The 16763-nt window shown below is 39.1% G+C and overlaps 1 pseudogene; it reads right to left on the bottom strand.

The window, feature by feature from the left end:
- Positions 1–13477, bottom strand: part of LOC109923479 — a 27241-nt pseudogene extending 13764 nt beyond the window's left edge.
- Between the last annotated feature and the right edge of the window lie 3286 nt (positions 13478–16763).

Here is a 16763-nt window from a genome sequence, read left to right as displayed (position 1 = left end):
CCTTCTTCAGAAAATCTGAAGAAGGGTCCAGACCCGAAACGTCAGCTTTCCTGCTCCTCTGATGCTGCCTGGCCTGCTGTGTTCATTCAGCTCTACATCTTGTTATCCCATAATGTCTAGAGATGTGTAGGTTGTGGATTTGGAAAATGCAAGGTTGCGGGTATGGGGGGCAGGTGGGTCTGTGTGGGTGCTCTTCAGAGGGTTGGTGTGGACTCAATGGGCTGAATGGCCCACTTCCACACTGTAGGGATTCTATGAACTCGAAATAAATGCCCTCACACACAAACCTACTGCCCACATCCTAATGGAAAACATAAAAACTGGGCAAATGGCCGCAGCCATAAAAATTGGCACAAGACAAAATAAACAGAGTTGGGCTTATTTCAATGGCAAAGTTCATCCCTCAGAATTGAGGTAGGATAACAAGTTATGGTCCAAGTCTATCAGCCTGATTCCTTCCTAGTCACCAGGTTTTCAGAACCCAACTCCATTGTGGATAAAGTTAGACCCTCGCTATATAAACTGTTGAATTCAGGTAAAGTGGAGGGACACCATAGAAACCAAATGAAGTCCTATGCCCTTCAGTCCCATCACTTTCACACTCTGACTGGGCAAATGGAGCCTGAAACAAGCTGAGAGCTGGACGATCCCGGTAACCCCTCAGTCCTGACTGCAGATCTGACCTTCGTACCTTAGAATCCCCCCCTCCCATTCTCCAATGCCATCAGGGATGAGAGGTCTGATGCTGACTTCCTTTCGAGCTACACACCACGCTCCCAAACAGTCTCCCAACCTAGGGGCAGGCCACAGTGCAACAGGCATGAAATATAAAACCAATTAGGATCCGAGGAGGATGATTCCCCTTCCCCTGTAATAATGGCCATCTCCGATAAGAATGCAGAATCAACGGGCCTTGGCACAATGGACACATCCATATAACCCTGACTCAATTTTCACCATTCACTGAAGTCCAACAATCATCCATCATATGTCCAAAAAAAGGGGGAGCCAGGAATGGGGGACAACTTGACAATTGAGTAATGTTACGTAAAATATGAGTCAGATGTTGAACAATGATCTCTTTTCAGAAGTGTGACAGAGAAAATACTCCAAGGCAACAATAAAGTCTATGTGAAGCCATTTATTTCTGTTATGTATAAGTATTATTGTTTTAGGTAAAAATGTTGCATGGACAAATAGGAAACCAAGGTATCCAGGATACCTATGGTATGACCCAACTGATGCTATGGTGTGCATGGATGGGATCCTTTGGGTCCACCCCACAAAATTGGTTAATTTCTGGTGTAATAATTAACTTATGGTGTACAGAAAACCCAATGGGAGTTCCGCGTTTTGTTTCATGAGCATAGGGATCACAGATGATTGGTGGGGCTCTCTGAATATGGGTGCATGGTGGTGAGATGCCAACCATACACCCTGGACAAAGGATTAGGGTTTAGCTAACAATGCCCTGGGAGATTCCAGCAGGGAGAATTTCTAGAATATGAAATTAGAAACAGGACCGAGGCCGGTAGTAAAGGCCCTCTCCCCAGCTTGTCTCACAAGCATTCCTGGTTCACGTAATTAAGCCCACAGGCAAAATTTTGTTCAACAATCTCCACCACGAATTAATGCCAATAATAATAGATACATCAGGGACCCAACGAATGGAGTGGTGTCCTTCCTCACTGAAATGACTGTACTCACACCTGTCTCATAGGATAATGGGATGAGGGACAGGAAAATATGAGGATAAATCTCAATCCATGACTATTAAGTGTGAAAGAAGGGAACTCCTTAATTATCTAGTTACAGCATATAGGAAAGGAGTGTCAAATTTGGTTAATTAGGATCATAAACTCAGAATTTTGACTCGACAAGTCAAATAAGCTTTGGATAAATTAAATGAGGACAACAGATAGGAGACAGCAGGACAACTGATGGATAATCAGGCTAGCCATCATCTAGTGACCATACTCAAAAGTCATGCGTAAACCATCAACCAGGGTAAATTTATGGATGACAGCAGGCTGCAAAATCGCACCCTCTGTAGCGTCACTGGAAACTGATGGTTGAGCAACTTAGGGAGGACTTCAGACAGGCAAGCCACGGGTACATCCCATCCTGTCAACATTTCCAGCTGCCAGCTGAGGCAGTTAACCAAGGTGTGCTTCAATGACAGTTGCAAGGACATATTGGAGATGTCCTAGCCTTGTTGCTAGGAATCCCAATCATTCCTAATGGCAGAGTGGGATTGAGAATCTTTGAAGAAAACATTGGCATTATAAACAAAGAAATGTGGAAGGGGTATCATGATACTCTCCGATATGCTATAGAAAGAAAGGAGTCACTGATAGGGACCAGTCTAAGTAAATCAGAACAAAGGACATACCTTATATATTCATGCCCAGTATACCCTAATGATTTTACCCAATGTGATTTTAAAACAATTATTGATTTAAACTGCACTTTGGAGTCTAAGAGTCTGAGGACTGACATCACAGCAGTCTCATTGAGGGAGGAGGGAGAATATTATGTCACCACATTAATCAAGAAAAACACTATAGGGATTCAACCTGTAATGTCACTGATGCCATTTTTTGTATTAAACCTCATATGCCTGCACAGATAGGCATAATAGAACCAACTGACATTCACTGAAGGCGAGTAACATTCATAAATGCAGGTGACAATGAAGAGAATTTCTTGGAAAATATTTTGAGAAATATGACACAGATATAAAACATCTGCCACAGAAGTTGGATCAAGTCAGAATGCAGTTAATGAGCACCCACCAAATCTTTGCTCGAACAATATGACACATCAAAAGAGTTGAAAGATGAGATAGATGAGATTAAACCAACTGGTAGGATGACTTTTGGAACTGGGGCTCAAATATACACTTTCATCTGTGGACTTGCCTCCTTTCACATGTCTGATGAAGGGTCTAGGCCTGAAACGTCAGCCTTTCTGCTCCTATGATGCTGCTTAGCCTGCTGTGTTCATCCAGCTCTGCACCTTGTTGTCTCGGATTCTCCAGCATCTGCAGTTCCTACTATAGCTGTAGACCTAATTGCATTTACTTTGGTGTACCTCACTGTACCAGTAGTCAAGATTGCTGGCTGAAAGACAGAGATATCCCGACAGATCGATGCATTCGCTATGAATACCGCATATACACATGAGCAAGGGCTGCAGAATAGATGGAACTCCCAGGGTTATTACCGCTACCTTCACCTCTATTGCTCTTATTACTGGATTTTGTATATTGAAACAGGTTTTATGTCTACATATTTGCATCTCATAAATTCTGTACAGACTGTCATGATGGATTTTTTTCTGAGTCTATACATGTAACCAAATCATTTATCAAATGTACAGTGGTATGCTTGACCAATGTATACAATGGCTTTCACAATAATACGTAGCCTCCCCTCCCTGACAATGAACAAAACTAATCTTTTACAATTAGAAATCCAAAGGGAATTCAGTTGATCAGCTAGTAACATATAGATTTACCTTGACTTTATCACAGTTCAGTGTCTCAAATTCTGACTCCTGCCCAACAACAAATTTATTTGTTGTAGTGTGGCATGGATAAATTTGAGACCAAGTAAATTCATTTCCATTCTGAACACTCTCGGTATCAAACTTCAAATTTTTCCCATGCTCAATGGCATCATCATGTACACCTGCAGAGTGGACAATAAGTGCCATGTTAACGCAGAGAATTGGAAACAACCTACAATATTGAATACTGTCATTGGCTCTAATTCATTTTCACTCTTCCCTGTTTAAGTACTGATGGATTTGGTTTCCTGGAGATAACTTTGAAATATTGGAATTTACCTTTAAAGCACCAGAAGTAACAGCTTCTCACAGCCCTGCAGAGGCTAACGATAGATTGTTCAATGTTCAAATAACGTGTGCAAATAATTTCTGGGCTGGACACTAATGTGAACGCATTAGAGAAACCGCAGAATGGTTTGAATGCTTCCGGGATGAAAAAATTCAGTTAAGAGGATCGATTGAAGAAGTTGGGACTGATATTCTTGCAGAAAAGGCAAAGAGGAGATCTAATAGAAGTTTACAAAATCACTTAATAGAGAAGATAGGAAGAAACTAGTCTCACTTGTAAAAGGATCAAAAGCCAGAGGGCTCAGGTCTTAGCAAAATTTTGTAGATCAGGTGGTGGATGCGGTTGTTTGTTTGCTCACCGAGCTAGTTGTTCCTTGGTGTGCAGATGTTTTGTTACTTGGCGAGCAAACGAACAACTGCAGAGGACTCAGATTTAAAGTGATTTATAAAAGGAGCAAATGTGATGCAAGAAAAATCTTTTTCACGCTGCAAGTAGTTAGAGTGTGCAATGTATTGCCTGGAAGTGTGATGGAGGCAAATTCAATTAGGACTTTCATGAGGGTATTAGGTGATTATTTGGAAGGAAATATTGTGCAAGGACATGGCGATAATGCAGGAGGTTGGTGCTAGGTAATGATGTTCATTTGATGAGACGGTGCAGACACAACAGGTTGCTTGATCTCTGTCTGTGCCATATAACTTTTGTGATTCTTACTCACAGACTGGTTACTCCATTATGGATGTTTCTTCAGATGTCAATCAGCTCGTCAGTTGCTGTTCCAGCCTTACAACAAACATGGACGAACAAAACTGATTTTGTTTGTTCCCCCCATTAGGTATCTATGATAAAGTCATTCATACTGGTTGTACTTGCATCATATGAACTGTAATGGTTCAAGAAGGTGGTGAAGAAAGCATTTAGCATGCTGGCCTTCATCAGTCGAAGCACTGAGTATAGGAGTTGGGATGTTATCTTACAATTCTATAAGTTGTTGGTGAGGCCACACTTGGAGTACTGTGTACAGTTTTGGTCACCCTGTTACAGGAAAGGCATAGTTAAACAGGAAAGTATGCAAAGAAGATTTACGAGGATGTTACCAGGACTAGTACGCCTGTGTTATATGGAGAGGTTGGCCATAATAGGGCTTTATTCCTTGAAATGTAGGAGAATGAAGGGTGACCTAATTGAGGGGTATAAAATCATGATGGGCATAGATAGGATGAATGCATATAGTCCTTTTCCCCACAGATGGGGAATTGAAAACTAGAGGGCATAGGTTTAAGGTGAGAGGGGATAGATTTAAGAAGGACCTGAGGGGCAACTTCTTCATGCAGAGACTGGTATGTATATGGAATGGGCTGCCAGAGAAAGTAGTTGAGGCAGGTACATTTAAAACACATTTGGATAGGGACACGGATGTGAAGGGTTTAGAGGGATATGGATCATATGCAGGCAACTGGAACCAGCTGAGTGGGCACCATGGTCAGCATGGACTAATTTGAGCCAAAGGGCCTGTTTCCATGCCGTATTACTCGATGACTCTAAGAAGAGAGTTTACCACTTGCTCAACGTCAATTTGGGACATCCATCAAATGTCGATAGTACCATCCACACTCGCATCCCAAGAACAAATCTTACAAAAAATGTTGTGCATCATTCATATGACAGCAAATCCAATGTTCCCATGGTTCATTCTTCACAAAGGTATAGGTGTGCCCTCATGCCACAAGTAGGATAATTAAGTATTCAGGATTGTGTTGGAGTGTCCAGATATTAAAGAGAATTTTCTGGAAATTGCTGAGCAAATCCTGGAGAAAAATCACAGGGAAATGAAAGAAAAATGTATTTTGTTTACTTTGGGCACATATTTGTTTATTAGTTAAGAAGTATTGCTGAAAGAAAGATACAAATTATGAAAGCTTTTTATCTTGCACTTGTCAGGACAGAATTGTAAGAATACCAAATCTCAAAGGGAGCAACAATTTATACTGCAAGGATAACAATTTAGTTATCTCTTTCCAACAATACTTAAGCTCTGTACTACCAACAAGCAGTTATAAAAGTATGGGAGATGGGGAGACATCTTGATAAACCGATGAGGTAGACAGACCTCTCACCAAAGACGGCATGAAAATGGATGACAGTTGAACAGGGGTGAATAAATTGATCACCTTTTACTGGTTTTGGGAATAAGACTGACATTCGTGTCCTTTTCAGAAGCACTGAGCAAGTTCCAATGTGGGCAGCTGGGAAGGCAGGCTGGCATTGGGACTGACATTGTCTTCCCTTTTTCCTAATACTAACTCTTTTGGCCTGAGCCAAATTGCCTCTATGCCATATTAATTTTGATAGACATGGACCTGAAGAATAGTAACAGTGTTTTTCAGCAGTGTGTAGGAAATAGGAATAGGCTATTCAGCCCAGCTAACCTGCTCCAGCCAATGAACGAGACGATAGCTAACCTGTATCCACCAGTCCTGATGAAGAGTTTCGGCCCAAAATGGCTGACTTCCCTGCTCCTTGGATGCTGTCTGACCTGCTGTGCTTTTACAGCTCCATATTTAATGAGTCTAGCTTCCAGCATCTGCAGTCCTTACTTTCTTCTGTATCCTAGCTACATGCCTGGACACTACTGGGTAGAAAAAAAAATACTATTGATCTTAGATTTAAAACTATTACTTGACCATAAAACCATAAGTTATATGGGCAGAATCAGGCTATTTGGCCCAACAAGTCTGCTCTGCCATTTGATCATGGTTTGATATATTCCTTCCTTTTCCCTGTAACCTCTGATCCCCTTACTAATCAAGAACTTATTTATCTGTCTTAAATACACTCAATGACTTGGCCTCCACAACCTTCTGTGGTAATGAGTTCCACAGATGCACCAGCCTCTAATTGAAGAAATTCCTCCTAATCTCTATTCTAAACCTTCACTCCTAGCTGTGCCCTCAGGTCACAGTCTCCCCTACTAGTGGAAACGTCTCCTCCACTTCCACTCTATCAAGGATGTGCTAACATCAACTGCTTTACAGAGGCGTGTTCCATACTTCAGCTCCATTTTGCTTCAAAAAATTGTTCTCCAATTTCTATCCTGAATGACTTTACTCTATTTTCAAGGTTATGTCATCTTCTCCTTCCCATCAACAGAAAAAAAGCTTTTTTCTCCCCCTTATATACTCTCAATTCCTTTCAAAATCACACCTTAAATTTCTGTATTTCAGGAACATATATCTGGTTTATTTAATTGCTGTTCATATTGTAATCCTTGAATCTCTAGTAACATTTCGGAGAATCTGTTTTGCAATCTTTCCAAAAACAATATGTCCTTTATAAGTTGTGGTGTCTGGAACTGGCCATAATAGTCCAGATGCTGTTTAATCCAGGGCTTTATGCAGCAGAACCAAATCATCCTCCTTTTCTTAACCCTCTAGTTATAAAGGTTAACTTTTCATTAATCTTATAAATTTGTTTGCCACTTAGATCGCTACATTTTAGATATTTATGTACATGGACCCTTAAATCTCTTTAGACTTAGTTTTCCACCATTTGGAAATACTCACATGTTTCTTTTTCCACCCAACATGGTTTTCTCCCAGTCAGCTGTACTGAAATTCATTTGCCACTTACTTCATGTACCGAAGACTCTTTGTAAAGTTATGTTCTTGTTGGCACATCTTAACTGTGGCATCAACCTTTGTATCACGGCAAGTATGGATCTTTGGAAAGTAAAGAAACTAGCCTAACTGTTTGTACTCCAAACCAAATGTAACAAAAACAGTTTAATAGGAGGAGAGTGCAGAAAATGAGTTAATTAGATGGTGAGAGGAAGGAAAGAAAGGAAGCACACAGACGAGATGACAAAAGGCGAAGAAAAGGCAAGTAGAGATAAAGTAAGCAGAGAGGGGAAGATGATGGATAAAGAGGAAGAGAGATGGCAAATGGTGAGAAGAGGGGAATGGATCAAATAAAAACCACAAGGGAAAGATGGAGAAAAACATCAAGGAAAACAGAGCTAAAGTATATGTTTGAGAAATGATTATTTCTAAAATACAGGATTAATATTAGCCTAATAAGACTATCAGTGACATTTGAATTCTTTTATTTCTTTAGTGTCAGATTTGTTTCAGTACTGCATGAACTAAAAGTATTTCGTTTTAAAACAAGGTTGGTTGGATTTCACCTGCTAGTAGTCTGAGGATTAAAATGTTCACTATTATTACCTCAGCACGCCCAGGAGTATTTTGAGTTATTGCCTGTGTTGTTTTTTGTATTCGGCCTAATTATTATACAGCTCATTTTAAAGGGTATGGTCTCCACAGAGTATGGCTTCAGGGGATTGAGAAAATGAAATTGCAAATAGAGAAATTTCTAGATGGGCAAAACTATAATAAAAACCAGAGTATCACCAGTTTTATTGTATTTTATAAAAATGTATCTTTCTCAAATGAAATTTGTTAAATTCCCCTCTCCAAAGGTCAAGTAAGTGAACTACTTCTTGACTTCTTGACTTCTTATTGTTCCTCCAGTTGTTTTTAAAAGCTTACATTGTGGGAAAATAACAGTATGGAAGACATTGCATTTCCTTGACTGAAACCCAAAAAAATTATTTTCTCATTGCAAGCTCATTAAATCCCTTTATCATCTTCTCTTTCCTGGTGTATAAACTGAGAGATACAATTTAAAAATAGAAATGGCCATTGAAGCAAGTAGTATAAATGGTTGTTAGAAACATGGTTTATACTTACAGAGAGGACATTGATGTATACGGTGGATAGGCAGTGAAGTGAGATTGAGGTTAATCAAAAAGAGACTGGTTTTGTTGGGCTCAAAACAGAGATTTATTAGCAATGATATCTAGAAGAATTCCAAACGAGTTGTTTTCTTTTGCATGCTGCTTTTTATCCCCCTTCCTCTGCGAAAGGCATAAACAAGCTATTAACAGTTCAATGGTTGCACTCTGCTGCTTTTCCCTAGTGACCGTAATTCATGTGGCATGTGAATGTTGGTAAGTTTTTCAACCCAGAGCTTTCTTTAGCTGCCTGATTCAATTCCCATTCAACATCCACAGATGTTCACTTTCAGCAGGGCTTGCAATTAGGCTGAAAAATGTGGCTAAAACTGACCATTTTGATCATAGGGGTGAAGGCTGATTGTAACAAGCCAAAAACCAACATGTCAGAGATCAGTTAAGGTAGCACAGACTGAGGATCAAACAAACATTTCCAGCTGATATGGATCACATAGTCATTGAATAAATTGAATAAGTCAGCAAGGTGGTTATAATAGAAAATTTGCTTCTTGTTTATTTCACATCTACAATTTCATTACACCTAATACAAACAGGAATTTTGGATCTGTGCTGTGCCTTTGTAAAATTACAAACTGCGCGAGATACTCTTTGCATGATGACCCATTAAATTTGTTTTCCTAACCTTTTCCTGCAAAAAGCACAGTGTGCTTGTACTTTTACATTGATATAAATGTGATCTAAGTAGTGACATTACCACAAAATGATTCCTTACCTAAAGCCCTCATAAATTGTTCAGTTTTCCTCACTCCCAAATGTATATTTGCCAGTGAAATTCATTTTGCTGTAAAAATTGAATTAAAGAATTAATAAATCCTATAACAATGAAAGCAGCAAGCACAGTGGAAGATGTTCAGAATCTATACATTCCATCTTTATCCTGCAATGAATCATTAGTTTGACCTTTCATTAAATTTTAACTATAGAATTTTCTTCAGGGCTAGTTGTTAAACTATTTTGAAAAGGTGTGGTGTGTTGCTTAAACCAATCAAGGCTCTTCTGGCTCACACCACCGAGGATCTAAATAACAAAACGGTTAGAACCAGGGTAAGGTCCTCCAAGACAGAAATGAATATCCTGAACTGTTGGAGAAAGCAGTAAATCCAGGCAACCTGGTCAAAATTAAATGATAACTAACATTGCTGTTTACTGCATTCAAACCAATCGTTTGAAGCATTGTTTGTAAGAATAAAAGCAGATAACATTTTAGCAGTGACAAAGAACTGAACTGAATTTTTGACATGATGGAAAGGATGTCTGGCTTGCCAAAGTCATACTGGAGGTTCTGGTCCTGAACCCAGAAGTTCAATCGCTGAGCCCGGTTCCCCTTCTTTCTATGGCAGGGCGGGTGTGGGTGGGAGGAGAATTAGGGCAGGTTACACTTGCACATCTGTGATTTAGTGAGGTAACTGTGCATAGGATTTCTGTTACCATATTGATTTCACAAGCCACCATTATCACAATGAGATATGTGTCAGTTCAAATGCTAAGAAAGCCTTTTGTGTGGGTTTATGAATATAGATGCTTGTTTTCTAAAGGGATTAAATATTTGAAGGTATTTTGATGTAGTGTGTGTAATCAGAATTTTTTTACAAAATAATGAATTTCTCAATAGATACACACAAAATTCATTTTATTTAATCTTAGCATGGGTTCTGAGGTCTGTTGAGTGAGTTTGCATTGAGGCTATAAAGGCAAAGGGCCATGGGCATGGTAGTGAGAGATATATTACAATGGAGGGTATGAAGAGCTCATGGAAAGTGGATAGAGGGCATAGGTTGACATGGAAACTGTGAGATAATGGGGATGCGGATTGAAAGGCAAGAGGTGGCATGGGTTGGTAAGGAAGGAGCTTGGGGAGTGTGTAGAAGGGTGAAGGGCATGAGGAGTAAAGAGATCTTTTTTAAGGGTTTAACAAATTCTTGGATCAGAGAGTGAAGCATTTCCTACAACCTGTCTCTGCACACAGCAGATCCGTGCTGTCTTCAGTCTTTCTGGAAGTGGCAGGCCTGTCTCCAGTTAACACCCCACCCCCCACCCCAAGAACCACAATCTTAACAGCTGGTGCACATTTTCCTAGATTAGGTTTGCTGAACTGCCAATTTTCCTGGCTCTGCACCCTCTGTGTGGCTACATGTTTGTGGGTGTTCCAAATTAGCAATGCTTAATGATTTCACAATTCATAAAATTTCTATAATGAATTATGTGGAAATTTGATATATCAGTTTAAGCAGATTAAACACTGACTAGCAATCAAATCAGGGTATGCCCATCTGGTTGTTGTTGCACTGAATCACCTAATCACGGAACTAAAAAGAATAACAAAGAAGACCAGGTAAAACATAAAAGAGTGGCTAGTTTTCATATTTTTGGGGCATTTTGAAAAATGGGGCATGGATTTTATGGAGCATGGAAAAGAGAGAAATGTACCTATAGGTAACTGAATTAGGCCAATGGTGGCCTGTAACATTGGAGTTGTGATTTTAGGAGAAGGTGAGTTTCAGTTGCTGGTGGTGGGTAGTGTGAACACAGTAAAATAAGAAAATGAGGGTCCTAAAGGGCAGGGTCAGCATGTCCACTTGTGGGTCCACTTCAGGGTGTTAGCCAACAAGAGTCCTTACCAGGCTTTGAGTTTACCTACTACTTATCAATTATCCCTGCTGAGAGCGATCTCAGGCAACGTTCTTTACAATGCATGGAGTGATAGGCCAAGTGAGCCTTCAAGTTTAACAATGTCACATGGAGTGGTGAGTACAACATTGGACATTAACATGAACATTCAATAGAGAGACTTCAAGAACACTTCTCCACTTCACCCACAGGAATGAAATTTCCCTAACTCCCAAGTAACCATCAATGCATGGCCACTACGAAGTGCACCAGTAAATTTAGCCTACTACTTCCAGACCTGCTGAGTTACTCCAGCACTTTCTACTGTTATATTAAAAAAAACTTTGTCTAATTTTATGAGATTTTACAATTAATAAAAACATCCAACGTTGGGAATTTCATATATAAAAAACATGATAAATGTCCAGCGAAACAGGAATTACTATGATATGTACCCAGTGAATTGAAAATGACAGAAGTGGCACTGTTAAGTATCTATTCAGAAAATCTATGAATGAAGAATTGTTAGGTTCATGACAAACTCTTGGATCAACCTCTGACCCTAAATGTGAAAAGATACCAGTAAGCTCAATACTGAGGATCAGCACAAGATATTCTGAACGCTAACTTGATCCAGGCCATGTGCAAACATAATATGTCCTCCCTCCTAAAATATGTAACAAAACCAAATTGCAGACTTTGTAATAATACAAGTGGAAACAGCTTCAAACAAACTATTTTCTTGCTCATAATGCAGAAATATATTTTACTGAATGAGATGTTCTGGGCATAGAGAAATTCAAAAAAGGACTGACTTCACAATTTTGAAAATGCTAGACCCAAATATGTGCAGAGATGAACAGATGAAAAATGGCAGCGAAATAAAAATTCCGATTAGATATGGGATGATTAATAATATTCAACCGAAGCAAAGGCCACAACTCTGGATTCCAGGCATCTGCAAGCTTCCTTTTAAAAATAACTCTTGTCAACTCTAGAAATAGTCTGAAGAAAAACTACTCCAAAGTCACTTCATTTGAATAATCTGAAAACGCAAAATTCAAATTGCTGTCTTATTAAGAATGTTGCTTAACTTGAAAGAATAAATAGATCAAACCATAAACCTCCAGTCCTTGTGAAACATGAGGAGACATTTCATTATATAAAGGCTCTATATAAATTCAAATTATTTTTAATCAGCTTAAAACAATATTTTATATTGTACAAGTTACATAAATATACATTTTAATAAAAAATCAGGTGAAGTTGACAGATGGCAGTTAATGGTTTTCATGCTAATGTTTGTTATGACCTTTGATTCTTTTTCTGAAAATTAGTTATCTTCACTCGTAAATTTTTTGTGCATTTGGTAATTTTACTGCCATACTGTTTACATCTATCATAAACATCACATTCAACTTTCAACTGGAGTGGAAAGGTATCATTATTCATATAGCTGACTCATCTGTTTCACAAGACAAAAATTAATGTTTGTAGATGTGTATTATCTGGGCCAGGTAACTGAAGCTGCCAAAGAAAATGAGTCGAATTGCCTCTTTTCCTAACTTAAGAAAGATCTTCTCCTTTGTAAGCATGCAATGTTGAAGAGAAGAATAAAAAATACTCTAAGTGCAAACTTCTTCTCAAAAGAGATGCTGAGTGAGTCAGTACTGGGGAGATTGAGTGATCTGATCCCAGACGTGATCTGTGGGAAACATCCTGTCAACTTTCACGGGCATAAAATTCTTTGCACTTAAGAGAGAGTCAGAGAGACAAAGATAATTTTTGCTGTCTATCGTCAAGAGATTTCCATTCTCCAAAAAAAGGTGTCTTTTATGTTAAAGCTCTTCTTCTAAAACCAATATCATGACTGAGGTGGTGAGCTCAGATCAGTGGGTTACGATATTATACATGGTATACTGGCTACTATGTGCATGGATTTCACTTTGGCAAAATAATGTAAAATTTGAGAATTACGCAGTCCTGAAGGTTGAATCATAAAGCACGAGCGCACAAAACCCATAAAATCTTGGAAATTATCAACAATGTAAAGACGCCATTGAATCTTTTACCAAATGAAATTCCAGAATTTAATAGTAAGTTCCTGAAAGTGGCATTTTTTTATACAGTCACATTAACTGATATGTGAGACAAGTGTTTAAAAAAAGACTTTACCTGAGCAGGTAAACCAATACCATTCACAGATAGGAGAAAATCACATAGGTTTTAAGTCACAACATTAAACAAGTCTTTTAATCTCTCAATGTATCTTGTATTTCTTTTTTCCTTTTAAGCCCTCTAGTGGTCATTGCATTCTACAGAGTTTAAAGCATACCAAAATGCTTCAGAGATAGTAGGAACTGCAGATGCTGGAGAATCTGAGATAACAAGGTGTAGAGCTAGATGAACTAGGCCTAGAGCTAGGCCTAGACCGAAATGTCAGCCTTTCTGCTCCTCTGATGCTGCTTGGCCTGCTGTGTTCATCCAGCTCTACACCTTGTTATACCAAAATGCTTGCTGTGTTCAAAACTCAATCATAAATTTTATAGAACCTCACTCTTTTAAATAACCCTAATCCATGTTTGTCAAAGTATGAATGGTGTGAATGAGGGGTGATCTCATAGAAACATATAAAATACTGATGGGACTGGACAGCCCTAGAGCTGAACGATGCCAAATGTTACAAGCCACCATTAAATGAATGTGAATCGAGTTCCACAACATTCTCATGTGTCACTGCAGTCTTCATGACATGCAAATACATTACATGTTGAAATTAAATTGCCACATGATGAGCTTCAAGTATCTTCATGAATGGTTAGGATATCCTGTCAAGATTGCAAGCAGTTGTTGATCATTGAGCTAAGTTAAAGTATAGTGTTGACTGGTCAGGAGAAAGAAACTGCATTAGATCATTCACCTACTGTCGAGGATGATAATCTAACTGCTCCTTAAGCATCTTTAAGACAAAACTCATGAAAACAATTCCAAACTAATCAGTACCAGAGTGATTACCATACATACATAATCTGATATAAATAGCAATTTTACAAATATTTATTTTGCACAAAATTGTATACACTGTGTGAGAAATTGGATTTGGTTCTAATTGGGTTTAAGGCATTACAAGATCTTCAGAGATCCAAAATAATCTCTATTGTATATATACTGACTGTAAAGACTGTATGTTTTTACTTTTCTGTATTTTGATTGTGGGCTGAAGTGGGAAAAAGACCATTTCAAAAACCAAGGATTGTTGAAGATTTGCTATATTTTAAAAGGCAAAATACTTGACACTCTTCGTTAAGTGCTATTTACATAACTGCTTGTTTGCTTGTTCAAGCAGTGGGGAGAAGACTCCAGATGAGCTGGAACCAAAGGGTGTGTGTGAATGGAGATTTGGTCGAGAACAATTAGCTGATTGGTCAGTGGATTAATGACTGGCTATTGGTGACAAAGGTCTTTTGCCTGTCAACAACTATGCGATTGGCTCCAAAGTAGCTGAATAGCTTGTGGGTGTGAATGCTTGAGGGAGACGCCGTCAGATCTCTGGAAGGGAAGGAGCTGTTTTTGCTCTGTAGTGAAAAGCACCTCAAGGCTGAAGATACATAGAAACGTAGAAAATAGTTGCAGGAGTAGGCCATTTGGCCTTTCAAGCTTGCACCACCATTTAATACAATCATGGGTGATCATGCAATCTCAGTATCTCATTCCTGCCCTCTTCCTTTACCCCTTGATCCTCTTAGCTGCAACGGACACATCCACCTCCAAGTTGAATATATCTCATGAACTGGCCCCAACAGCTTCCTGTGGGAGAGAATTTCATAGGTTCACAACTCTGAGTGAAGAAATTCTTCTTCATCTCAGTCCTGAATGGCTTACCCCTTATTCTTAGATTGCAACCCCTCATTCTGGACTTCCCCAACATTAGGAATATTCTTCACGCATCTAGTCTGTCCAGTCCCATCAGTATTTTCTTTGTTTCTATGAGATCCCTCCCTCATTCTTCTAAATTCCATTGAATAGAGTCGATCCAGTCTTTCCTCATATGTTAGTCCTGCCATCCCGGGAATCAGTGTGGTGAACCTTCGCTGGACTCCTTCCTCAGACCAGGAGACCAAAACTGCATACAATACTCAAGGTGTGGCCTCACCAAGGCCCTGTATAACTGCAGCAAGAATCCTTACTCCGATATCCAAATCCTCTCACTATGAAGGCCAGCATGCCTTTAGCTTTCCTCATTGCCTGCTGCACCTGTATGCCAACCTTCAGCAACTGTTTCACCATGACACCCAGGTCTCGTTGTAGCTCACATTTTCCTAAACTACCATGACTCACATAATAATCTGCTCTCCTGTTTTTCCAACCAAAGTGGATAACCTCACATTTACCCACATTATATTGTATTTGCCAATTATTTGCCCACTCAGCCAGTCTGTCCAGTTCACCCTGCAGCCTATTAGAATCCACCTCACAGCATACACTGCCACCCAGTTTACTGTCATCTAAAAATTTGGAGATATGGCATTCAATTTCTTCATGCAAATCCTTAATGTATATTGTGAACAGCTGAAGTCCTAGCACTGAATTCTGAGGCACTCCAGTAGTTACTGACTGCCACTCTGAAAACAACCCATTTATTTCGACTCTCTGTTTCCTGTCTGCCAACCAGTTCTCTATCCAAGTCAATACGTTACCTCAGATATCATGAGCTTTGATTTTCCCTACTAATCTCTCGTGTGGAACCTTCTCAAAAGATAGTCTGTTTATTTCCCCTTAACAGTAACTGTAATCTGCAACTTTTAAGTAATAAGTCAGAGACCTTTATAAGTGTGAATCCGTCACTACAATCCTCCTGTAGCTAATCAAATATTTCTGGTGAAGAAAGATTGAGAGCAGCATCCTGATCAACAAAAAGATCATCTCAGCAACCCCTGTCAACAGGGACTACTGAACTGTGTTCCCAGTCTTTCTCTCTACTATGACACCTTTTTTTTCTGTCTATACGTGTATATTGAGGCAGGGTTTTATGAATGGGTTACAGTGTTAACTAATACAGCTACATCTGACAGTTTATAACTGTTTAACTGCAGCTAGAACCTATTTATTTATAATAAATAGTAAATCTTAAGTACAGAAAACTGGTCTGTGATTTTTGTCAACCTGGGTCTAAAAGATAGGGAAATTGGGGTATTGTGTGTAATTGTGGAACTTTTGTAATGACTTCAGAAATAACTTGTCTTGAAGTGTAACTTTGCAGATTTGATCTAACATAAATTGTGTCGAGTGGCAGCTATCTTGATAGTGTGGATAAAGAGACTAATGCATGTGTTTGACACTCACTGGAAGTACGCAGATCATCAAAACAACAGCACTTTTAAAAAGGAGGAAAAGAGAGAGACAGCAGATACCACATGGGAGGTGAAAAAAGACAGATCAGTGAAACTACATAGCTCTCAAACCGAGCAGTGAATCTTCACAGAT

The sequence above is a fragment of the Rhincodon typus genome, chromosome 12 (assembly GCF_021869965.1).
Source record: "Rhincodon typus isolate 14 chromosome 12, sRhiTyp1.1, whole genome shotgun sequence".
Taxonomy (NCBI): Eukaryota; Metazoa; Chordata; class Chondrichthyes; order Orectolobiformes; family Rhincodontidae; genus Rhincodon; species Rhincodon typus.
This window is presented reverse-complemented; position numbering and strand designations above follow the sequence as displayed.